Raw genomic sequence first — 25,520 nt, 5'->3', positions numbered from 1 at the left:
GCAGGCAGACGGAACAGAGTTCCACAGGCGTGCAGTTCTAAGAAAGAAACTTTGTTCATGTAATCTACGTTTTGATTTAGGCATAGATAAAGAGTGAGGAAAGTTTTTGACAGTGGATTTAGCTAGACAGGTGTTTTTTATAAAAGATTGGCGAGAGGAGACAGAGATTAGAGCTCAGACGAGCACCTGCCATGGAAGTAACGATAAAACAAAGATAGGCTTGCAACGTCTCTTCTGTGGGAGAGAGGCTGCAGGGAAGAGAAAAGGGCATTCCCCACTAAGCCACGAAGTCTATTTTGTACTCTGTCAAGGCAGGATAGGCTGCTTTTAGCAGCTCCTGTCCAGATATGGCAGCAGTATTCCATCCTTGGACATACTTGGCTTTTATATAGAGAATTGCATCAGTAGTGAGATATCTTCTGGAGCGGTAGAAGGATCCCACCATCCTCCCAGTGACCTTGGCAACAGACTTGATGTATGTGTTCCATTTCAGATCAGGACTGAAGGTCAAACCCAGAAGCTTGTCAAAACATGGGGCTTCTCCTAGTCAAGAGCCGTCCATTTCAATTGATGCTAGATGGGGATCAGAGCGTTGATGATGAAAAGATAGGAGTTTGGTTTTAGGTGCATTAAAGGTAACCAGCCACGTCTTCCCCCACTGAACCACGCGCTCGAGATCAGAGGAGAGAGAATCAGAGAGAGCTTTGTCATTTACAGCCTTTGATGTGTTGCCATAGATGGTCATGTCATCAGCATAGATTTCAACGAATGATTTAAGTATATGTTTTGGGAGATCATTGATGTAGATGAAGAAGAGAGTTGGGCCCAGGATTGACCCCTGAGGGACTCCAGCATTAATACTGCAGGCCTCTGATTTTTGTCCATCAACTACTACTCTTATGAGCCTATCAGAGAGAAATGATTTAATGATAGAGAGAACATTTCCAGTTATACTGTAGCTGGAAATCTTGTGAAGCAGGCCTTTATGCCATACCTTGTTGAAGGCCTTTGATATGCCAAGAGCAATTGCCCTAGAAAGGAAGCCTTTGTCAAGAGATTAACTAATCCTATGAGATATAACCGTTAGCACATCTGCTGTAGATCTTGCAGAACGAAAACCATATTGCGTGTCACTAAGAAGGTTATTTCTGCTGAGGATGGTTGACTATTTCTCTATTTAATATGGATTCCAGCAACTTACTCATGACACACAGGAGACTTATTGGTCTGTACCGAGAGGGAGATGACTTATCACCTGAATTCTTAAATACAGGGCATACTGATGAGGTTTACCAGGGCTGATTGTAGTATAAAAGCCTGACTTTTATAGAAACTCGGCGATTTAGGATTTGATGACAGAAGAAGCGAGTCTTATGGGCAGAGAGTTCTGGTTTTGTTGTTGGAAGAAATTAGACAGCAGAGTGGTGGGAACTTTTTTCTTTTTTCTAATTTTTATTTTGGACATTGAAGTCAAGAGGAATTTACAAACACAATCTGAGTAAGACATTGGGGGGGAAAAAAAAAATGTGCAAAATTCAATCTTAATTTAGGAAAAATAATATCTTTTAAATATTGCCTATTTTCAGCTTTGCATATTTGTGCTCTTTCCAAAACATTCATGACAGATTGTAAAATCTCTGGATTGCGATTTAACTTCCTTCCTGATGTTGTCCTTTAATTCTTGCAGGGTTTGGAGTTTGACGTTTTTAGGTCTGCCAGCCTGTGGAACGAAATAAGGGAGTTAAATCGTAATCCAAAGATCCTGCAATGTATTGTTTTTTTTGCATTGTTGAATATTATACACTGATAAAGCCTCTTGAATATCGATGATATTTTATGATTTTTTTTTTTAAATAGGCAAAAACAATTGTTAGTCACTGAAAAGCTTTTGATGAAATATGGAATGTTTCTTTGAATACCTAAGGTTTACATGATGTTTACATACTTATGTGTATAATTGTTTTCCTTTGTGATAGCAAAATTAGGTCATAAAGAAAGCATAGAAATAACATTTTTATGGTCTATTACTAATATAACCCAGTCATACTTGTGAACAAAGGGACGTTTCTTCTTAACAGATGATGAACAAATCCTTACACTTCATATCCTCCGTTGTATTCGATGAGAATTTAGAAACTTAAAAATCTCCACAATAAGACTTATTTCGCTCATGAAACAAAAGGCGAAAATAATTCCTGTGACTCCACCCCAAAAGAGGTAAATATATACAGGCTTTAGACTAGAATGAAAGTGTAGTTCGTGTACTGGAAATAATTATGTAAAGAAGATTTACTGTAAATAATTCAATAAAACGTTCTCAAATTTGAGTTTATCTTAAGTAGGACAGCCTCTGGAATGAATGTGGTATTGTGGTGACTGAGATTTTTCTAGTCAAAAGTAGGATAGACAATTTTAAGTATTTGAAACCAAGGATGACCAACAACACCCACTATCCCTACATTTTTAAATGGCCTTGTGCCTAATTTGTTCATGTATTTTTATATTTTGTACAAATAAATATTTCAAAGTGTAGTTTGTGTGAGGGACTTGATTTAGTAAGTCAACAACATGTTGAAAGACTTTTCTGAAAGAAACCCTGCCAGAGAAGTCTGTATAGAACCCTGTAGTTGAATGTGCTTTTCACAGTATCCTCAACACTTCGATTGAGAGTTGTTGCAAACTGAAAGGTGAATCACATTTTTTTGCCAAGTGTTTTTCACAGCCTTGATATGTACTGTATAAGAATTTAGTGAAGAGTTATGCTTTGGACGTACTTTGGTAGCGATTGGGAAGAGATCTGCTCTCAATGGAGTTAGGCACCAAGTTTGGAATATTTTATAACTCTCCGATTGGTTTGAAACATGTTACACCTCAATGACATACTTTTTAGTTTAAGCATAGCAAAAATGCCTAATTGTCTACACTGTGACGAAGCTGAGAAAGAAATATGTGAGTATACCATCTTCAACTGTAACAAACTTCAGCTGTTGTGGAGTTATGTCAATCAAGTGATGGCTTATATCAATCCTGAGCAGTCGGTTCTCTTAGATGTTACATACATGATTGAGAATGTCTATCCACTGTAGGTTAGGTAGGAAGCAATGGTGTGTTTCATGTGATCCTGGCTATTACTAGGCTGTTGATATTGATAGGAAATCTGGGGGGAATTGTATGAGGTAGATTAATTTTATTGTTTAAGCATCAGCTTAAGGTTAAAATTAGATGTGATAGGAAAAAGATTAATTTTCATGGTATTCAACAAAAAGGAGATATAAGTTGCGAGCGGGTGCAGATGAAAGGAAATCAGGTGCAAGTATTTTCCTGCTTGAGTATAGCATATGCGGTTCTAGGTTCTTCATTGAGGACTGAGAAGAGAACATTTTGATCCTACCTCGCAAAACTTACTTCAGTTTTGTTCCAATTTTTTTTTTAAACTAAGCAGTATTTTTTTTTATCATGCGAATTGAGCGAGTGAATCTTGTGGCCTTTTATTTTTGTTAATAAAGGTCCCCCAAGATGTCCACTTTTTTTTCCTCTTGGCCTCTCCAAATTTTAAATTTTTTTATCTTGAAATGACATCACCCAATCTAAAACTCTACCGCTAAGATTACAATCGATTTAATTTTTGGTTAAAAAAAACAAAAAACATTAGCCGGAATTACTAAATAATCTACTCTCAGAAAGAAAGGTCTTACTTATCTGCTCCTTAATTTATTAGGTTTCTGTGGTTTTCCGTCTTTTAGGGAGTTATTTGTACTCCCCCTCCCCATCTTTTTTATGAAATGGCAAATTTTTTTCTAATTAAAAATTTGTAAATATTGGGAATAAGTTCTTCAATTTTTAAGATCTTCAGGAGTATTGAATTCTGGAACGAGGCATCCTACCAGATGCCAGACATCCACTTACTATCTCATATATTCCAATCGAGAGACCCTTTTAAGATTCTGACTGCCCCTTTAAGTGCAATTGTCTGAATCTCTCTTGCGCTTAGTTCATCGGATATGTTTGCCATATTTATCTACTAAAATGTTCATAGACTAGTAGGAGGGAGGCCTCCGACCTTGCTGGTCATAAAATACATTTAAATATATTTAAATTCATGCTGATTTCGTATTTATTATTACAGAACCAATTCTCTATTGAATATTATATTGTACCTAATATATAGTACTGATTTCAAAAGTAAGAAAAAAATTACTTTAGTGCCATCAGCTAGAATTGAAACCAACACATTTAACGCTCCAGCCACATTCCCCCATTTAGTGCTCCAGATGCATTTCCTACAGTTTGAGCTAACTTGATAAACAGATAAGAAAGCTTTAGTTATTAGTTTTACATATGCACAAACTAATACAAATAGGTCGGCAAGTTGGAATGAACATTTTGTATTTCAGCTTGCTAACTTCAGTACGTGTTATCCACACACCAAAACAATTATTTTACTCATAAACAATCCTATTTATTTTACTTGTTATAAACTATCACTATTTCTTGTCAATTTCAGTGTTACGTGACCAGTAGTTTAAGAGTTTATCAGTCAAATATTTACACACAGGCAAATACACACACATGCATTTACTGTTTTATTTATATAGAAAATCATAAAATTGTATCAACAATTTGATTTTTTTAATTTCTGATGACCTAAAGGAAAGAAAACCTAGCATTAACTTTTATTATATAATAAATTTTTTCTGAATTTATTTCAGACAAAGCCATAAATCTGAGGTTGTTGTCTGATTTGCTTTCTTGCTTTCCTTCATCACTTGAAATGTTTTCATCTGAGGGCTAGAAAAAAAAGAGCATTAACATTTTGTGTGGCAAGATGGGAGTACATTTAATTATTTAGATATTCCACGCCTGTGGAATTGTCTTCCGTTTTCCTGTTTTCTGGCTGACTACAATATGGTTGTGTTCAAGTCTAATGTAAATAAGTTCTTGATGAGCCGTTCCATATAAATTATCAAATTTACCGAATTTTCATTACTAATGATTACTATATTGTCCAATTTCTACTGTACACTCTTTAACCCTTATTCTTGAGTTGCCTCTTGGCCTTGATAATGTGGTGATGCCTGTGTAAAAAAAAAAAATGCAAATGGGTTTTTATTATGGATTGGAGAATTGTCTGAGAAGTTCTTGTCTCTACATGGCCTGTACATCACATTTTTTAAATTTAATATTAGCCATCCAACCCGACGTTTCCTAGTAGTCATACTTTTATTTTATGCAGACTCCATGATAATATTGTAGACTCCAACGTAGAAATCTCTAAGAATTTATTAGTTTTTTGTTTGTTTTAATATCACAAATAAATTTTTATTGCATAGTTTTAATGCTTCAAAATGCACAAAGAAAATAAACTTGTTTTTGTAAAGTTGTTTTGTTACAGGCATACACAACACAGCTTTTTTTATTTTCATCATTCATTTTCTTGTTATATATATATATATATATATATATATATATATATATATTTAGCAAAAATGGTAATTGGTAAAAACCTGAAGAAAGTGCTCAATACTATTGCAGAGCAAATAAGTTTTTTTTTTTTTATTACCGTTTTATCTGCTTAGTTACACATGTTTCGGTTACCAAATCGTATTAACGATCCAGTAACTTCAGACATTACAGAAATGGTTATGATGATTGGAAAATTGATATTAGAAGAAGCACAAAAAAAGGGGGGGGGCAGAGATCGACAATAGATAAATTTTAAGGTTTAATAAACATTAGATGGTTGTAGAGGTTAAGGAGAGTTTAAGAAATTCAGCTAGACACGGATAGGAATATAGGGAGAGGGAAGAGAGAGAGAGAGAGAGAGAGAGAGAGAGAGAGAAGGTACTGGATCATTAATGCGATTTGGTAACCGAAACATGTGTAACTAAGCAGATAAAACGGTAATAAAAAAATAAAACATACATATATGAATACCAGGATCTGATCACTAAATTTGTGGATCTGACCAAGGTTTTTAACACAATAAGCAGAAATGGCCTCTGGAAAATTATGCCCAATTTTGGTTGTCCGGAATGCTTCATGCTTATTGTCTGCTAGTTTCATGATGGCATAATGGCCAGTATGCTTGATAATGATGAGTTCTCATCTGAATTCTGGGCAAGCAATGGGGTGAAACAAGGTTGTGTACTGGCGCCCACTCTCTTCAGCATAATGTTCTTGGCTATCCTCACAAATGCATTTTCCAACTCGGACCCTGGTATTGGCGTCAAATATTGTACTGATGGTGAACTATTCAATTTATGCACATTTATCTGCCGTTTCCAAACTCAAGACCACCATCGTTCGTGATCTACTCTTTGCAGACGACTGTGCCTTGAATGCTTGCTCAGTGACAGATATGCAATACAATATGGACTGCTTCTCGGAATCCTGTGGTAATTTTGGATTTACAAACAGTGTTAACAAGACTAAAGTAATGTTTTGGTCCTCTTCTGGAGAAGAAGAACACCTACCGCCAAAGATTCAGGTTTGTGGCACTGACTTCAACACTATTAATAGGTTCACGCATCTTGGCAGCACTCTATCCGATGTAATCCACATTGATGATGGGATTAATAGACCAGTCAAAGCCAGCTCTACTTTTGGAAGGCCATGCAGCAACATCTGCAACTGCAGAGGTATCTGCCTTGAAACCAAACTGCAAATGTACTGGTCTGTTGTTATCACTAGAGCTATGACAAGAGCATATTCATTTCATTATTTTGACTCTTGAGTATATATCAGTTAATATCTTTTATGATATTAGATAGAGTGATGTGGTTCTCAATTGATTAACTGTGTCTAACAGTGCCAGATATATACTCAAGAGTCAAAACTATGAAAAGAATATTCTGTTGTCATAGCCTTAGTCATCACTACATTGCTTTATGCTTGTGAGATGGACTATCTATGCCAGACATGCAAAAACACTTAATCACTTTCACATGACCTGTCCTGCAAAAATCACGAACATCAAAAGAAAAGATCCCTGACACTAATGTTTTGTAAAGGGCCAAATTACCTCTACTCCAGAAGTCCCAGATTCGTTGGGCTGGACATGTTGTATGTATGTCAGATGAGCACCTTCCAAAGCAGCTCCTGTATGGTGGACTTTCGAGTGGTAAAAGGCATGTAGGCGGCCAGAAGAAACACTTCAGAGACAATCTAAAAGGTGTCTCTCAAAGCCTTAGGCATATGTACCGAATCGTGGGAAGTGCTAACAAAAGAACAGATTTGAGTGGTGTGGTTCAATCAACAAAGCAGAAACAAACTATTTGAATGAGGAGAGGAGGAAGCACACACTCAGCATGTCAAGGGTGGAAAGCACCTCAACGACAGCTACTGACCATCAGTGCTCTACCTGTGGACAATACTTTCAAGCTAGCATTGGCTTGATAAGTCATCTTTGGACCCACTAAATCCAACCAACTACAAACCAGTGATATTTGTGGTCTTCATCGACAACGATGAATGAGCATCATATATATATATATATATATATATATATATATATATATATATATGCATATTTTTACTCACGTTCACTCCTAACAAAGCATATTGCCACTTGGACGAAAGGAGCTACTATTTGAGGCCATGTCTAGGAAAGATGTTGGTTTATGTTACATTTAAACTTCTGCATATCAGTACAGCCAGAGAAGCAGGTAGCAGGAAGAGAATTCCAAAGTCTAGCTGTTTGAGAGAAGAATCTATTAGAGTAGAAAGCTTTCTGGCATTTAGGAACCTCAACAGTGAAGGGGTGAGATTTTGTTGCTAAGTGGGTTTGTCGGGGACATATACGTTGGGGGGCGCACATGTGCAACAAGTTCATCAGTGCACATTCCATTAAAATATTTGTAAAATAGGCACAGAGATGCAACATTGTGGTGATGGGACAGGGGTTGGAGCTTAGTTGATAAAATGGGACCTATTAGATTGAAAACCTATCCTAGAAGGAGAGGCTAGTGATAGATGCACCAGCTCAGATGTGGCAACAATACGCCATGCAAGGGCGAATGGAAGCCATATAGTGGTACAGGATACTCTCAGGTGTGAGTAGTCTTCTAGCACGATAGAGGGAACCCATCTTCTTTGCAGCAGACTTTGCAATGTCCTCAATGTATTTGTTCTAGTTCATATTGCTTGCAAATGTTAGCCGAATAGTTTAAAGGAAGAATTCTCAGATGAGGTGTTATTTGTCATGGATATCAGTGGTTGGAGAGGCATCTTGTAATTGTTAAAGGAGAGCAGCTTAGTCTTCCTAGCATTAAATGTTACCATCCATTTGCAGCCTCATTCCACTACAGTTGGGGGGGGGGTCCATTTTTTAACGTTTCTGCCATTGTCTTAGACTTATATACACCCGTTTTTCCCTCATGCATGTTATAGAGCATTGTATCATCAGCAAATATACTCATCTCGGACACAATATTATCAAGGAGGTCGTTTATGAATATCAGGAATAATAGTGGTCCAAGGATTGACTCCCTGAGACACTCCTGCATTAATGTTATGCTGCTTGGATGTATGTCCATCAATGAGAACCTCGATGGTTCTATTGTCTAAGAAGGATCTAATTATATTTAGTATACATTCAATTATACCATATAATTTAATTTTCATTAACAGCCCTTCGTGCCAGACTGTCAAAGACCTTGGATATATCAAAGGCTACAGCCCTGGCTTTGCCCGCCTTATCCAGTGCATGATATATGCGTTCATGACTGTTAAAATATCTGCAGTAGAACAGCATTGCCTAATTCCATACTGTTTATCAGAGAGAAGATTTGCTTTTGTGAGATGGTGGACTAGTGCTTGATTAAGGTCTCAAAGATTGATCTTTATTCTCTCGCACTGGGGAGATCAAGATGAACAGATAGGACGATAATTGTATAATTCATCAGAATTCTTCTACACTGGTACTACAGAGGCACTCTTCCAACTATTAGGGAAGCAAGATTCAGCAAGGCATTTATTGTAGAGCTTGGAAAGTGCAGGGGCTAGTTCAGCTGAGCCTTCCTTAATTAGTACAGCAGGATGAGATCAGGCCCACACACTAAGTTTTATATATATATATGTGTGTGTGTGTGAGTGTGTATATAATCTGTATTTGTTTTTAATTGAATAAATATGTAAAGAAAATTGTTTTCAAATTGTTCACAATCAAAAAAAGTAAACAAATTTTAGTCTTTAGAAGCTATAAAACAATGCAATGTTTATGTACTTTTAATGCAAAAAAAAAAAAACCCCCAAACTTTTCTTGTTGAATTAATTTTATTTTTCCTTTTTGTATTATTAATACTGAATAAAATTCGGTTTCAGTATAAATTATGTTTCTTATTCTCTTTTTCACTGAAATTTTAAAAAGTTTTCTAATGCTTCTTTAAAAAAGCTCTCATTCATTATCGCCAACAGCTTATTGCTGGCTTGTACCAGGTGCCTGATGTTGTGATACTACAGTGGACTGCACCTCCCTCTCCAGGAAGTGCAAGAGAATAAAAATCAAATGATAGGTGACAAAAGAAACCCGATATGAAATTGTTGGTTTAGGTATGACAAATGATTGGGACCGGACAATGAATAGAGATGGGGAGTGGCTATGAGTAAGCAACAAAAGTTGAACTTAAAGACAGAGTTCATTTGGGAGTGCTTTACGACAGTACATTAAATGACATGCCTGGTTTATGACAGTACACTTGATGGCGACCGTTGAAGACAGATCATGGCTTAGGCCAGGTCAGAAAATCTTTGGGAGATCAAGATGAACTGATGGCAACAGACAAACTCAGCCTCGACAGGATGTAGGCATGGACCCTAACATGTAGACACACACACCCAGAGTCCAATCGACATATACATGAAGCATCAGCGTCTGTGTTTTTCTTGTGTTCTGTTTCATTTGTAGACCCGTGCGCATGCCGACACTGGCAGCACATGAAAGATGACGACATGGCCATAAGAAGATAAGATGAAGGAGAAATCTATGGCACACAATGTCTGGGGAGGGGGGGGGGTCAGCAATTTGTTGGTGAGGTATGTGGTTTCACAACGTAGCCTTTTTTAGTGAACAGATCTTAACGAAGGCCGTGATACACTCTACAAAGACACTCTACCTTTACATTATCATAAGATCATTAACCTGATTGTCAGTTCATTTTTAGGGCATACAAGTGTTTGTTTGTTTGTTTGTTTTTTTTACTCACATTTTCTATTCCAAAACAAAATAAAAAAAGAAAACGTTAATACATTTTGTTGTTCGTTGTGCAAGTAAACACATTTGTTTTAATCTGAAATTTTATTTTACCTGTTTTTTTTTTTTTTTAAATCTGGACCATGAGTGTTGAAGATATGCGTTGCGTAGAGTGAAACGATATTAGAATGATACAATGGATATATAATGTGAATCTTAAAGACAAGCTTAGCTCTGATAACCTCAGGGAAAGATTAAATCTGGACAATATAAGAGACTCTGATGATATAGTCACACTGAAAACAAAATGGTAGAGTTCTCAAGTCAGATGTAGATTAGTTAAGATAGCAGGTTCAGTTCACAAGGTAAGGTCAAGAAAAACATAGAAGGGAGTGATGAAAACGGACTTGAGAGAAAGAGGGATAAATAAAGACCTAGCCAAAACTAGGTTAGATTGAAAGCCAACTTTGGCACATGTGAGCACGTTAAACCGGATATGATAATGAATAAAATCACGTTTTCCAATGTAAAATACAAAACACGTAATTGAATTTGCTATTTATATCTCTGTTCTAATGTGTATGTTTTCAGCGTCTAGTTCTCAAATGATCTGGCTAGCTTTTTGAGGTTATATTTAAACTAGAAAAAAAACAAAAAAAAAACGAGTCGAACTCCTTTTCTTTTTTGTTCTTTTGCGACTGTCCCTGCATGCAGCATGTGGGCCCGAGCGAAAATGTAATGACCAGGTTACATTTTGAATAAAAACAATTTTTTCAAAATGAAAAAGAAATATTATAGACTAAAATTTATGAATAATATCATTTAGAAAGTTCTACGCTCTTATTTTTCTCCTATTGGTCTTCAGTTTTCATTTTATAGATCATGGGAAAGATTATCAATGTGAAAAAGAAAGAAATTAGATTGGTAATTAATAAAAGTCGTTTTGTAATAAATTTCTCTTAATTTACAAGGCTTTCTAAGTAAAAAGCAAAATATTGCGGTGGGGGGGGGGAGAGGGAAAGGTGAGGGTGCCAATCACCTATACACTAAGAAAGTAGACACAAGGCAAAGACCTAATGACAATAGCAAAGAGATGACAAATTAGAGATGATCGGTAAAGGCGATGGAAATGTTACTTTACTAGGAGAAAAGTGGTTAATCATATGGCAGTGGGGGTCATGAATCAGGATCATTTGGAGTGAGAGCAGACGTTTTGTGGGGTTGAAATTCGTGCATCCCTGAGGTAGGATAATATGCCTCAAGTTGGTCTGGGTCGTACTGGTGGAATTTGATGCTGGAAACTGGTATATGAATGTCGATGGGATACTGGACGTTGATGGGCACTAAAACTGGTGGCTGGATAGCAGTAGGCACTGAAACAAGTAGCCATATGTCAAGGGTAGCTGAAGCTGGTGGCTTAAAGCTGCACAAGTGAAATGGAGACGCTAGAGATGCTAGAAGCTGCACGAGTGAGCTGGAGGTGCTAGTTGCTGGAAGCTGCACGAATGAGCTGGAGGCGCTAGAGTTGCTGGAAGCTGCACGAGTGAGCTGGTGGCGGTGGAAGCTGCACGAGTGAGCTGGAGGCGGTGGAAGCTGCACGAGTGAGCTGGAGGCGCTAGAGTTGCTGGAAGCTGCACAAGTGAGCTGGAGGCGCTAGAGTTGCTGGAAGCTGCATGAGGGAGCTAGAGTTGCTGGAAGCTGCATGAGGGAGCTAGAGGTGCTAGAGTTGCTGGAAACTGCACAAGTGAGCTAAAGGCGCTAGAGTTGCAGGAGTCACTGGCTTTAAGGGGAGTCTCAGAGGGAAGACAGTATCAGAAAGTGAAATGTGGATCACATTGAGGTAATTTGTAAGTCGTCTTTGAAAGGACGACTTGAATCGGGCTATTAATTTTGTAATTAACCTTGAAAAGGTCTGTTTGGTTACTGCTATGGAGTCTCTTGGCTGCTGGGCTCAACGACTTGACGAGCGCATGGAAGTCAGGATTAGGGAGTTTCCTTGTGTACTTTCATAGTACACATAATTCGAAATTCCGATCTCGACAATCAGTCTGACAGCAAAAAGGCCATTTTTGATTGGTGGAATTTGATATTGGAAACTGGTTGCTGGATGTCAATAGGATTCTGGACATTGACGAACACTAAAACTTCTGACTGGACGTCAGTAAGCACTGAAACGGGTAGCCATACAACAAGGACAACTGAAGCTGGTGGCTTGAAGCTGAAGGAGTAAGCTGGAAATGCTAGAGCTGCTGGAAACCACATGAGTGAGCTGGAGGCACTAGCGTTTTTTTTTTTTTTTTTTTTTTTTTACATAGGCATAACCACTTATCAAGGCCCAAAGACCACTCGAGCATAAGGGTTAAGAGTGTACAATAGTCAATTGGACAATATAGTAATTGTTAGTAATGGAAATTCGGTAAATTTGTTAACTTAAGTGGAACGGCTCATCAAGAACTTGTTTACGTTGGACTTGAAGACCACCATATTGTAGTCAGCTAGAAAGCAGGAAAACGGAAGATAATTCCACAGGCATACAGTTCTAAGAAAGAAGCTTTGTCCATGGAATCTACGTTTAGGTTTAGGCACAGATAAAGAGTGGGGTAATTATTGATAGTGTTTTCAGCTAGACGAGTGTTTCTTGTGAAAGTTTGGCAAGGGGGACTATAGATTGAAGCTCAGTCGAGCACTTGCCATGAAAATAACGATAAAGCAGAGACAAACTTGAAACATCTCTTCTGTGAGAGAGGTTGCAGGGAAGAGAAAGGACATCTCCTATGAGGCTACGAAGTCTATTTTGAACTCTATCAAGGCAGGACAAGTCCTTTCTAGCAGCTCCTGCCCAGATGTGCCAACACTACTCCATCCTTGGATGTACCTGGCTCTTATATAGATAGAGAATTGCATCAGCAGTGAGATATCTACTGGATTGATAGAAGGATCCCACCATTTTTCCAGCGGCCTTAGCAACAGATTTGATGTACGTGTTCCATTTAAGATCAGGAGTAAAGGTCAAGCTCAGAAGCTTGTCAAAACATGAGGCTTCCCCAAGACGAGAGCCATTCATTTCAATTGATGCCAGATAGGGATCAGAACGTTGATGATGTAAAGATAGAAGCTTAGTTTTAGATGCATTAAAAGTAACCAGCCACTCTTTGCTGCACGAGTGAGCGTCAAAATGGCTTTTTTGCTATCAGACTGATGCAAATCTTAGTAGCCCTAAGAGGTCAACCCTCCCAAGCTTTGCGTTCTGGCTTTCCGAAAGAGCAAGTTTATCACTTGTTGTCTAAGGTGCCCTCAACGGGGAATGCTGATAGGGTTACTCAGACTTATTTTTGCAGGGCCAGAGTGTTCCTCTTCTTGGGTCGCTGGTCTATTTTCTCACCTTATGACTTTGTCACATCCCCTCATGGTGGGAGAGAGCTAAATACTACTCCATAGCCAAGCTGCTGATTTGCAGTCAGGTAGCTCATTTTATGAAAAGGCATTCATGTTACAGAAATTGGGTAATTAAAAAAAAAAACAAATGACTATAATTCATTCTAGGTCGGATTTTGTAGAGTCAAAAATGTCTTGGATGTTTTTTTGTTTTTGTTTTTTACTACATCTATGTTAATCTCGGTTCAATATTAAAGTCGGTTGTTTTGGCTTAGTTATGGAAAATTAAATTTTAAGTGTTTTTTTATTTGTTGTTAAAAAAAAAAAATCATTCAATATTTTTAGCATGCGTGGTTGTGACGTGTTCAGTTGTGTTAGTCACATGTGTCTGCCAACTGGCGTATTTGTGTTTGTCTACAAAACAATGGGAGTGGTAATCTGACAGTACGGCAGTGACGGTGACGAATCTTGCACAATGAAATGCTCCTATCATAAAGAGTAGTACATCAGTCAAATATAAAAACATTAAAATTGTTGTTCATATTTGCTGCCGTGTGTACGTTTTTCGCGTCTCAAATAAGCTATTCAGCTTTTAATGGTGCCGAGAACGTACACAAATCTGCTCCAATACATTTACTTATCGATATCCATGTGTAGTAAAAACGTTTCTCCTCGTTTTAGGCACAATAAAGTTAGCAACTTCACCGAATTTATAGACTTTATTTTAAGAATATAAATATTTTGAAAACATTACAAATACTCACTTAGTAAACGATAAAGTGCAATAAGGCAAGATAAAGATAAAGAATAAATAAAGCATGTATGGTCTCCTCGTGAGTGCACACCCACCTTATCCAGTACATGGTAAATGTGTTCAGAGATGACTTAAAATATCTGCAGTAGAACGACATTGCCTGAATCCATACTGTTTGTCAGAGAGATGATTTGCTTTTGTGAGGTGGTAAACTAGTGCTTGATTAATTAAGGTCTCTCAGATTTTAGCGAAGAGGGGAGGAGATTAATCGGGTGATAATTGAGAGAGTGTTCTTTCACCAGAATTCTTGTACACTGGTACTACAGAGGCCATCTTCCAGTGATTAGGGAAGCAAGATTCAGCAAGGCATTTATTGTAGAGCTTGGAAAGGATGGGGGCTAGCTCAGCTGAACATTTCCTAATTAGTATAGCATATGAGATGGGATCAGGCCAACACGCCTTTGAGGTGTCTAAGTTTTTTATGATATCGCAAACATGAGAAGGAGTGATTTTTACATCACAATGTTGCTCAAGTCCGCATAGGGAAATTTGGAAGAGAGTTATTTGTTGGCTCTAAGGTGGAGTTGGAGGCGAATCGCTGAGCAAGCAATTCCGCCTTCTCCGTTGCAGTGCATGCAACCTTGTGGTTATTGCTCAGTGGAGGAATTACTGGTTGTCCTTTATTCACTACATTATTATAGATTTCCCAGAAATCACGAGTTCCTATCTTTTGCGATTCAATGTATTTCAGCATACTTTCTTTTGGCTGTTGCTATTTCACTCTTACAATGATTTCTAGCATCTATGAATTTTTGCCTATCTGCATTTGACTTATGACGTACAAACTGGCAGAATGCATGCCGTCTTTGTGCAATGGCAGCTGCACAATCTGCAGTGAACCATGGAGGTGAGTGGGGTTTGCTATAATACTTCCATGCGGGAACATGTGCTTCAATACCCGCTTTGCACAATTCAGTTGTCTCATTGGTACATTGTTCAGCAGGAAGAGAGAAGATATCGGTCCATGGGGCATCTATGATGTGTTCTCTAATCGTTTCCCAATCAGCCCTGTTGTAGTACCTTGTTGTTTTGAGCAATGGTTCCTCACCTTGAGGTTGAGATTTAAATGTGATATCAACTGATACCACTAGGTGATCTGCGTTTCCATGTGGGCTGTGGGCATTAGTTACACAATCCTCAGGTACTATAGTGAGAAATAGGTCTAGAAGTGAAGCCTGCTGAGGTTCACGATCTGGTAAGTGGGTTGGGAACATTACTGTGTGAAGGAATGGGTTATAGAGAAGCTATAAGTAGAGCGTCCAGCTATGATGATTTATGGCTAAACTACAAGCGACGATCTCGTGATGCGTCAGATGAAATGCTATCTACGTCTAATGTCAACAAATAATGTACACTGCATATCTTAAACGATAAATATAGGTCATCAGTTTTGCAGTAGTCTACGTTCATCTGCACTTTTTTGTCGTACTTTACTGGTGCGCTAATGGGTTAACGATCCACTAATCATAAACCTTAACAAGTGTCTTTAAATAAACACTAGGCTCCTATCTATGCTTTAAAAACCTATTAAACAAGTCTTTTAACATCGGTTTATGATGCAATTTATAAACTTAAGTCTTCAATTGCGTGATAAGTGGCAGTGTAGACGAGCGTATGTTAGGAAGAAGATAGGCCTGGAGTAATCCGCACGGTCACGACAGAAGTAAATAAACACTGAACACAAATTCATACATGTTTAAAAGTTTAAGACTTGCCACTTCGACACTATCAGAATGAAATTTTGTAGTTGATAAACGGAGTTTTCAGATAAAAAAAACAACAAAACAAAAAAAAACAATGGTTTCTACTGATTTTTTTGTCAAGTCTGAAGTTACAATGGTAGCTTCCAAATTATGCAGTCGAAATTACCTGAATATTACTGAATTATTAAAAAAAAAACAAAAAAAACTTTAATCGTGTTTGCAGGTGAAAAATTGCGGCCATCTTGTTTTATAAAATAAATCGAAACGGAAAATTAACTCACTTTTGAACTCTCCTGTGTCATACATAAGCAAATACGACTGTTTTCTTGAAATTCTATTTTCTATTTTCTTTAAGAATTTTCTACCTTATTGATTTTCGTAATTTTTGGATATAATCATCTTAAAAATATGATGAATACATATGTGAAATTCGGTTTTACATGTGAAATTCGGTTTTACATGTGAAATTCGGTTTTACGATTTCCGAAATTTCGTTCTGATGGTGTAGAAACGCTTAGGCGGATTCCTCCGTTGACGACCAGCACTTACAAAGTAGATGTCAAAGTTTGAGACATCAACATTTTATATTAATGAACTTGACTTTAAGATATCGTAACCATACATCATTTATGTATAACTAGCCCAGGTGCCCGGCACTATCCGGATGTTTGGAGGTGTGTGTTGAAAAAAAAAAAAAAAAAAAAAAAAGTGGTAGTAGGCAGGCAGGCTCGAACCTGTGACGCGAAGGCAAAAAAGAAACAAAGAAAACCTGACATCTTACCCTTACTCCATGATGCGACTGAAAGTTTGGAACGTTAAAATTAGGCAAAGTCAATCCAACTGATACGATGACTTGCAAAATTGGCTTGCAAAAAATCAACCCTCCTTGTAGAAAACTGCCCAGTTGAGGGGGGAAGGAATTAATGTTTTGGGCCAATTTTTCGACATTTGTCGTTCGAGATGTTGAGCTTCAAATTGATACTGATCTTATGAAAATCTGTTACCTGTGTCAAAAGTTTTAGGCAGATATACATACATATATACATACATTTGAACAAACAGGTATGAGAGATTTATATTATAGACTAGCCTGCGTGCCCGGCGTTGCTAGAGTTTTTTTTTGAGCAAAAAAAAAAAAAAAAAAAGTTGTTGTAGGCAAGCAGGCTCGAACCGTGAAGCAAAGGCGGAAAAGAAAGTGGAGGTGTGTGTGTAAGGGTGTTGGTCGAGCAAAAAAAAAAAAAATTAGGAGTGGTAAGGAAGCTCGAGCCCATAACGTGCCAGAGAAAAAGGAGGTGAAAAAAAAAAAAAAAGGTCTTATCAATGCGTCTACCGCGATTGTGAGGTCACGGGTGGTTGAAATAACATCTTTCATGCAATGTTGTTGACGCGAGGTTTGAATGACTCTCAAAAATGTCAGCGAAAAAAATCGACCCGTCCTTGTAGAAAAGTGCCTAGTTAAGGGTGAAGGAAGGAATTAATGTTTTTAGCCAATTTTCGATATTTGTTGTCCAAAGAGTTGAACTTCAAAAGAATACAGATCTTGTGAAAATCGCCTTTGTCGAAAGTTTTAGGCAGATATACATACATATAAACAGACAAGTGAGATTTATATAATAGAAGACTCCATTCAGTCTTGACAGACCATGGATACACACTGAAGAGTACCTGCGCATTAAATTCTTGTGGCAAGAGTTGCACAATCTCCAGCCACATGTCGCCCGAGTCGGCACCATTTTTTAATTTCAGTCATAAATATATACTTTCAGGACGACTGGAAACAACACAGAGATAAGCAGAGAGCACATACAGCGCCTAGTGTTCCTAAATTGTCACCCCTCTGTTACTGGCCAGGCTCGTCGTTGCTTAACTTCGGTGATATGTTGAGAACTGGTGTATCAACATGACTATGATGTCTATTTAAGTTATGACACGGCACAAATAAGCATAGAATTCTCAGCGTTTTTTTTTTCTACTAAGAGTCACCACTTATAAAGACCCAAAGGCCACTTGAAGATAAGAGTCAATGAATGTTGAGTGGGCGGTGAGATAACACTGTGACGATTGGTAATGACGGTGGTAGCTTGGCAGAATCCTATTATTTAAGAAGGCGCCTCAAATAAAATTTATTCACATTGAAAGCAACAATGTTATAGTTAGCTGGAAAGCAGGCTCGCGATATTGTGGCAGTTCCAGGAAAATAGACAATTGCTAGGTGAGTTTTTGTTGCAAATGTTTTATGAGGGACGTGTACCATAGATTAAATCTCAGTCTAGCACCCAAGTGTTTTTACTTGAAATGCGAATTTCAGTTGTGACTGATAAAGAACCACCTTTTAAATTATTGGTGATTATACACTTGTGTTATCATGCTACTTTTTTAAAGTAGTATTTTCAAGTTAAATTCAAGTTTTACAATGTTTTTTTTACATGGAGGTCACCACTTATCAAGGCCTGGAAGCCACTCGGGGATAAGGGTTATTGCGTGTACAGTAATCAATGAGATAGTATCGTAGTAATCATTAGTATTGGATATTTGATAGGGGGTCTTAAGAGAGCTTTGTCAGGAATTTGTTTATGTTGGACTTGAAGACATCCAAGTTGTAGTCAGGTCGGAAACAGGAAAACAGAAGAGAGTTCCACAGTCGTGCACTTCTAAGAAAGAAGCTCTGCTCATGGAATCTATGTTTGGATTTAGGCACAGATAAAGAGTGGGGAAAATTAATGACATTAGTTTCAGCTAGACAGGTGTTTTTCGTGAAAGATTGGCGAGGGGGGGCAGAGATTGGAGCTCAGACGAGCATTGCCATGGAAATAACGATAAAACAAAGACGTCTCTTCTGTGGGAGAGAGGCTGCAGGGAAGAGAAAAGGGCATCCCCCACTAAGCCACAAAGTCTATTTTGTACTCTGTCAAGGCAGGATAGGCTGCTTTTAGCAGCTCCTGGCCAGATGTGGCAGCAGTACTCCATTCTTGGACGTACTTGGCTTTTATACAGATAAAGAATTGCATCAGTAATGAGATATCTTCTGGAGTGGTAGAAGAATCCCACCATTTTCCCAGCGTCCTTGGCAACATACCTGATGTACGTGTTCCATTCAGATCAGGAGTAAAGGTCAAACCCAGAAGCTTGTCAAAACATGGAGCCTCCTCAAGATGAGAGCCATCCATTTCAATTGATGCCAGATGGGGATTAGAGCGTTGATGATGTAAAGATAGAAGCTTGGTTTTGGATGCATTAAAAGTAACCAGTCACCTCTTCCCCCACTCTACCACGTGCTCAAGATCAGAGGAGAGAGAATCAGAGAGAACTTTGTCATTTACGGCCTTTGATGTGTTGCCATAGATGGTCGTGTCATCAGCATAGATTTCAATGAATGATTTAAGCATATGTTTTGGGAGATCATTGATGTAGATCAGGAAGCGAGTTGGACCCAGGATGGACCCCGGAGGGACTCCAGCATTAATACTGTGGGTGTCTGATTTCTGCCCATCAACTACTACTCTTATGAACCTATTGGAGAGAAATGATTTAATTATTGAGAAAACATTTCCAGTGATAACGTAGCTGGAAATCTTGTGAAGTAGGCCCTTATGCCATACCTTATCGAAGGCCTTTGATATGTCAAGAGCAATTGCCCTGGAAAGGAAGCCTTTGTCAAGAGATTCACTAATCGTATGAGATATAACCATGTTTGAGATATAACAATGTTTTTAAAATTAAATTGTTAGGTGAAACTACAGAATACAAATTACAAAACATCCCCATCCCATGTTAAGAATGGCTTCCTAAATAATAATGTTATTTCAGCACGGTAACATAAGTGCATAAATACAAAATTATTTTTACGCGGATGTTTTTAAAGTTCGTTTTAGTACTCTACACTATTACGTTTGGATTTCAATAAATAATATTTGGTTTCAATAAATAATATTTGGTTTCAATAAATTATCGACGCTAAATTTGTAGATTCACCCTCCCAATGCCTTTATTTATTTATTTTTAAGACGATTAAGTGTGAAGACCATGAAAAAGAAATCATGGGGAAGCATTCGTTTAGCTTCTGCTTCTACAGAATTCGAACCGAACTTTTGTTGAACTAAATCTAAAACTTAGTTTAAGTAAGTTTAGGTTAGGATTACAAAAAAAAAAAAAAAAAAAAAAAAAGAAAAGAAAAAGGTAAAACTTGTCGAGAGCACTGTTTTGGGGTTGTAAGAATGGAACGGAAATTTAAATTTCGTTCCGTTTTAATAATTTTTTTTTTTTTTTTTTTTTTTAATTGCGCATGCACCAACAAAATCATTCACATTCGAAATGTCAACATTTATAGGTTTTCGGGTATGCTGACAAGGTTGGGGGTGTTTATTCCGAAAGCCGTTCGAAATATGGGGAGATTAGGGATCTCTATTTCAAAAGCCGTTCTTAACATGGTAAGGTTGGGTGTGTCTATTCCGAAAGCCGTTCTTAACATGAGGAGGTTGAGGCTGTTTATTCCGAACGCTGTTCTTCGTTGTCAGCATACCCGAAAACCTATAAAAATTGTGAGATATTTCTCTCGTCTGTTTTTGCTCCAAGACAGTGGTAAAAAATTAACAATTACAAAGAAGCATACCTCTCAAATTTAACAAATTTTATTCATTCTTCGTTGCAAAAAAGGAAATGCCTAGTTTGGCTTTGAATAGAGCTGGTAACACCTCGAAAGGTAATAGTCTTTTATCTTTAGCAGGAACTGGAATTTGGGTTCAGCACTGTTCGAAGATCGGATTAATTACAGCCGTTTGAAAGAGTTGGTATGATGCCTCCTGATGACAGATTCAATTCTTGACTAGAGTCGACATCACAGAAGTTCATAAGGAAAGTTCATTTGAAGGAAAAGTCATTAAGGACAGGTCAATAATTCTGACTTTTAAAAAGTCTCGGGGAGACAATAGTAACTTAGCCTAATCATGTGGGCTTTAAAATAAAGTATCAATGAGACGAAGGGTAGAGACGCCTAAATGTCCCATATTCAGAGAGAGTTGAGTTCCATGTTCCTTCTCTGGCTGCTTGTCTGGAACTACCTGACGGCAGAAAGGGCGCCCAAAAGCCTGCTAAGCCCACTGCTTGGCGGTTGGTCTAAACAAAGACAGCGGGTGACCAATCAGCCAATGAGGGGCCTGCTTATAATTGTAAAATTTCTCACAAAGTCAACATTTCGAATGTGAACCGTGTGTTAGACTTAATGTAAAAAAATACCAAAAATATTTACCAAATTGATTTTTTTTCGTTTAAAAATTAAATTATTTCGTTTTTGTTTTGTTTTGTTAATCAATTTCGTATTTTTTTAGATTAGGTCCACCTCCACAATTTTCTTTTAAATGACAACTTTTATAAGTTTTCGACTATGCTGAATACGAAAATCGCATTAAAATTTTGCAGAAATAAGCAGTTATCGAGATATAAAAAGTTGTATTATGCATTGTATTCTTTGGTGGACATCTTTTACGCGCGTTACAAAGATGGCCGCCAAAGAATACAATGCATAATACAACCTTTTATATCTCGATAACTACTTATTTCTGCAAAATTTCAATGCGATTTTCGTATTCAGCAGAGTTGAAAACCTACTTAAGTTGTCATTTAAAAGAAAATTGTGGAGGTGGACCTAATCTGAAAATTTACCGAAAACAACCCCAAAACAGAGCGCTCTCTCTGGACAAGTTTTTACCCCCTCCCCCCAAAAATAAAAATAAATAAACAATAAAATATTAAAAATAAAACAACATGATCAATTAATAATAAATAAGTATAAAATAATAACTGTGTAAATCAAATCACATAGATACGAGAAACACATGCATACACACGAGAAGTGGTTGCACAATTCTGTTAATATAGATGACACCGTCCATAGCTAACGCTAACTAGTTTTCAGTCGGACGCTGTTTTATATTAAAAATAATGTTCATGAAAATAAAAATTTGAAAATGATTTTTTTTTTTCCGTAATAATTCATACACACACAAATTAGACTTAACATAGATTTTAATTGCAATATTACATGCCAAATGAAGTTGAAGTTAAGAATTTCGTGAAACAAAAATCTAAAAAGAAATTTTGTAAAATATTTTGATACAGAATACGGACAATGTTTTTTTTTTGGGGGGGGGTGCTTATTTAGATTATGTTCCTATTTACAATGCCTCCCCACGGGACAGAGTTAGACACCAGGGTCGTTTTTTTAACGTGGAGAAAAGGAACAAAAATAAAAATTGTCTCAGTCGTGAAGGATTTCTCCTCCACTGACAGAGAACAAGAAATTGAAGTGCAGCATCTGGAGAACATGTTGGCATAAAAGTCTGTACGAAGATGAAATATTCCAAAAATTACGTAATTTGATCAAGTAGTTTTTTTTTTTTTTTTTTTTTTTTTTTTATTATTATTATTCAGGAAACCAAGTTTTACGACTAAGCGAGTCGTAATGTTTTCGTCCTCCATGATTAAATTAGAAGATTTGTTTATCGCACGCGCGTACAAACATGGCGGCCAGTGAATTACAGTGCATAATGCAGGTCTTTACATCTCGAAAACTATTAGTCTCTTCAAAATTTAAGTGCGATTTTCTTATTTAGCATAGTCGAAAGTCTATAAAAAATCGTCACGTTAAAGACAATTGTGGAGGTGGACTTAACGTAAAAAAAAAAATAATAAATAAATACCATTAAATTCAATTAAATAAAAAGGGGAGACAATTTAAATTGAAGTCGAGAGGTGAAAACGCAGCCTTATGTTCAATGCAGTTTAGTACTAAAATCGCTACAAATCGTAAATTTTGATTTTTTTAGTTTTGAATACAATATTTGATTGATTTACGTAATTTTTGGAATATGACATCTTCGTTCTGTAACAACTACGTAAATCATACAGACTTATCTGCATTTTTTAAAAACTTAATTGCCGCCATAAGTGCCAATCTAAAGAAGCACCGGTTTTTTGAGGAGTACTTATGCAGGCGGACCTGAACGAGTTTTCCTCCCTGCCATAAAATTATTATCGTTGATAAACTTGTATATTAGCAAGAAAAAAAAAATCACTTTAAAATTATAACGTTCTCTATTACATTTTTCTTTTACATCACAAAAATAGCTTAATGAGGAAAGTTTTGCTGATTGATCGAAAAGTGGGTGTCAATTTAATAGAACATTATAATTTAAAAGTGATCCCCCACGTTAAAAGTCATTAATAAGCTTTTTACACATTTTTTCCGGCGGTACTTGTACAGATCAATCAAGACATTTAAAAAATGAAAATATCGAAAAAAGGTTGTATTGTACGTATCTGTTTTGGACTGAAGATCTTCGTAAAAAAAAAAAAAAAAAAAAAAAAAATACTTAATTTGATCGAGTAGTTTTTTTGTTTGTTTGTTTGTTTACAGCGGAAAAACACGTTTTTATGACAGTGCGTTGAAGATAGACATCCTGGAATTTTTGGAACACGCCACCGGGAAATAACTCAATTTAAAGCGCCGACACTCCCACCCCCACTCTTTAATACTAGCTTTTCTTCCTAAAAATCGAACCTTTTCTCGGCATCATAAATTATTTTTTCGCTGAAAAAAAAAACAAAAAAAAAAAACAACTACTTGATGAAATTAAGTGAAATTTTTTTTCAGAGAACTTCATTCCATAACGGATACGTACAATTTAAACTTTTTTTTTTTTCGATATTTTCATTTTTTAATATTTTGATTAAACTATACAAGTACCTTTTTTTTCCTGCTCCGCAGAAGAAAAAATAACAAACATTAATAGGAATTAATTTTACGGCCGGGGGAAAGCTCGTTCAGGTCCGCCCTGGGTGAAAGTACAGAATAGTTACATAACGCTCCGTTTCCAATGTTAAGAATGGGTTTGGTGCTTATGCAGTTTATGCACATGTTACCGTGCTATTTTTTAAAATCGTATTTCCAAGTTTTACGATATATATATATATATAATTGTTAGGCAAAAATACAGAATAGTTACAAAACTCCCTTTCCTCCCCATGTTAAGAATGGCTTTCTAAATAACATTATTTTAGCACGGTACCATGGGTTTTCTAAACAACGTTATTATTTCAGGACGGTCCGTATTCTGCATAAGTACAGATATTTATTTTTGTTGTTTTTAAAAAGGAGAAAAATGATGTAATCCGCGGGTGTTGACTTGTGTAGAAAGAAAGAAAAAATAAAATTGCAGAATGGCTATTTTTTTTTTTTTTAAGTTGATAATTGTTTGCTTTGTTTAAGAGAAATCTAAATTTCAAAGTTACTTACTGTAAAAAAAGATAGACTCGAGAAGAAGGCCGAAAAAAAGAATGAGATCGCAATGCGATAATCCTACAACGTAAGCAAACAAGTGTTATCTTTTCTCAGCTGTGCGAGCGATTGCAGCAGATCGAGGGTGCCTTCTGCTAGCGCCGACGACCACGTCAATCTAGAAATTACAGCAAGCGGCCCTAGTGGAAAATAATAATAAAAAAAACAAAAAAACTTCACACAGCGTTAAAAGAAAGGAAAAAAAGGAAAAAAAGAGACAATAGAATAAATAAATACAATTTCTACTGACCGATAAATAAAAACAGGCCACTACTGACAAAAAAAAAACAAAAAAAAAATCGATAACAAAATATATTTAAACCATTATTAAAATCTCTTAAAATTTTTATTACTTCGTGGCAAAGTATATCCGGTTGACAAGGTCTGATAAGATGATTGGAAATTAACTCCCTACAAAAAAAGAAAAAAAAAAAAAAAAAAAAAATCCACGCATTTTTCCCCTCGACCTCAAAGCCAACAGAGTTATGGGTCATTTTTAAAATAGCATTTTCCCTGGTGACTGCGATTATGTGCAGTTCTAGGAGGTCCACCCTCTCACACTTTGCGTTCTCTCTTCTGAGAAGGAGTTAATTTATTGTTAATCGCCAGAGGCGTCCCTAAATGCTGGCGGGGTTGTCCAGGCATTTTTGCAGGCAGGGGTTATCTTCATCTAGGCCGCTGGCTCTTCAATCCCACTTTCCGACCCTTGTGTCACATCTTCCCGCCGTGAGAGGGAGATGAATAATCAACAGGGATTGTTGTCCATTTGGCTATAAACAAAGTGTAGTATCTGTCTTGATGCTACACTTAGTCTATTTTGTCCTCGGTTAGCGAAGAAGCAATCCTTCTAGATTGATGCATTAAAAAGCAATGTTTGTTCCAATCCAGGGCGCACCTTTTTGGGAAGCTAGGTTTAAAAAAATGACCTTGTTTTTGTGCGGAGACAAGTAAATAAGAACTTCCTATTATTAAGTTTCCATAATTTATTACTGAAATATAATTCTTGGTATAACAAAACAGCGAAGAAAAAAAGAAAAGAAAAGAAAAGAGAGTTACTGGACATGTCTTTTAGTCCGAACATTCCATGAGAGATGTTTCTGACAAAGG

The 25,520-nt window shown here is 36.9% G+C and overlaps 1 protein-coding gene across 2 annotated transcripts in view; it reads right to left on the bottom strand.

Moving 5' to 3' along the window:
• Nucleotides 1-24,752, bottom strand: part of LOC145293959 (cytosolic 10-formyltetrahydrofolate dehydrogenase-like) — a 143,151-nt gene extending 118,399 nt beyond the window's left edge. Inside the window, exon 1 of one of the 2 annotated variants that reach the window (XM_080140852.1) lies at nucleotides 24,664-24,752. The gene's annotated coding sequence lies outside the window, so the exon portion shown is untranslated. Of the gene's footprint in view, nucleotides 1-24,371; nucleotides 24,580-24,663 lie in introns of those variants that run through there. The other variant, XM_080140843.1, reaches the window with a different exon arrangement.
• Between the last annotated feature and the right edge of the window lie 768 nt (nucleotides 24,753-25,520).

Source organism: Euprymna scolopes, chromosome 2 (assembly GCF_053919585.1).
Source record: "Euprymna scolopes isolate OS-2025 chromosome 2, ASM5391958v1, whole genome shotgun sequence".
Taxonomy (NCBI): Eukaryota; Metazoa; Mollusca; class Cephalopoda; order Sepiida; family Sepiolidae; genus Euprymna; species Euprymna scolopes.
This window is presented reverse-complemented; position numbering and strand designations above follow the sequence as displayed.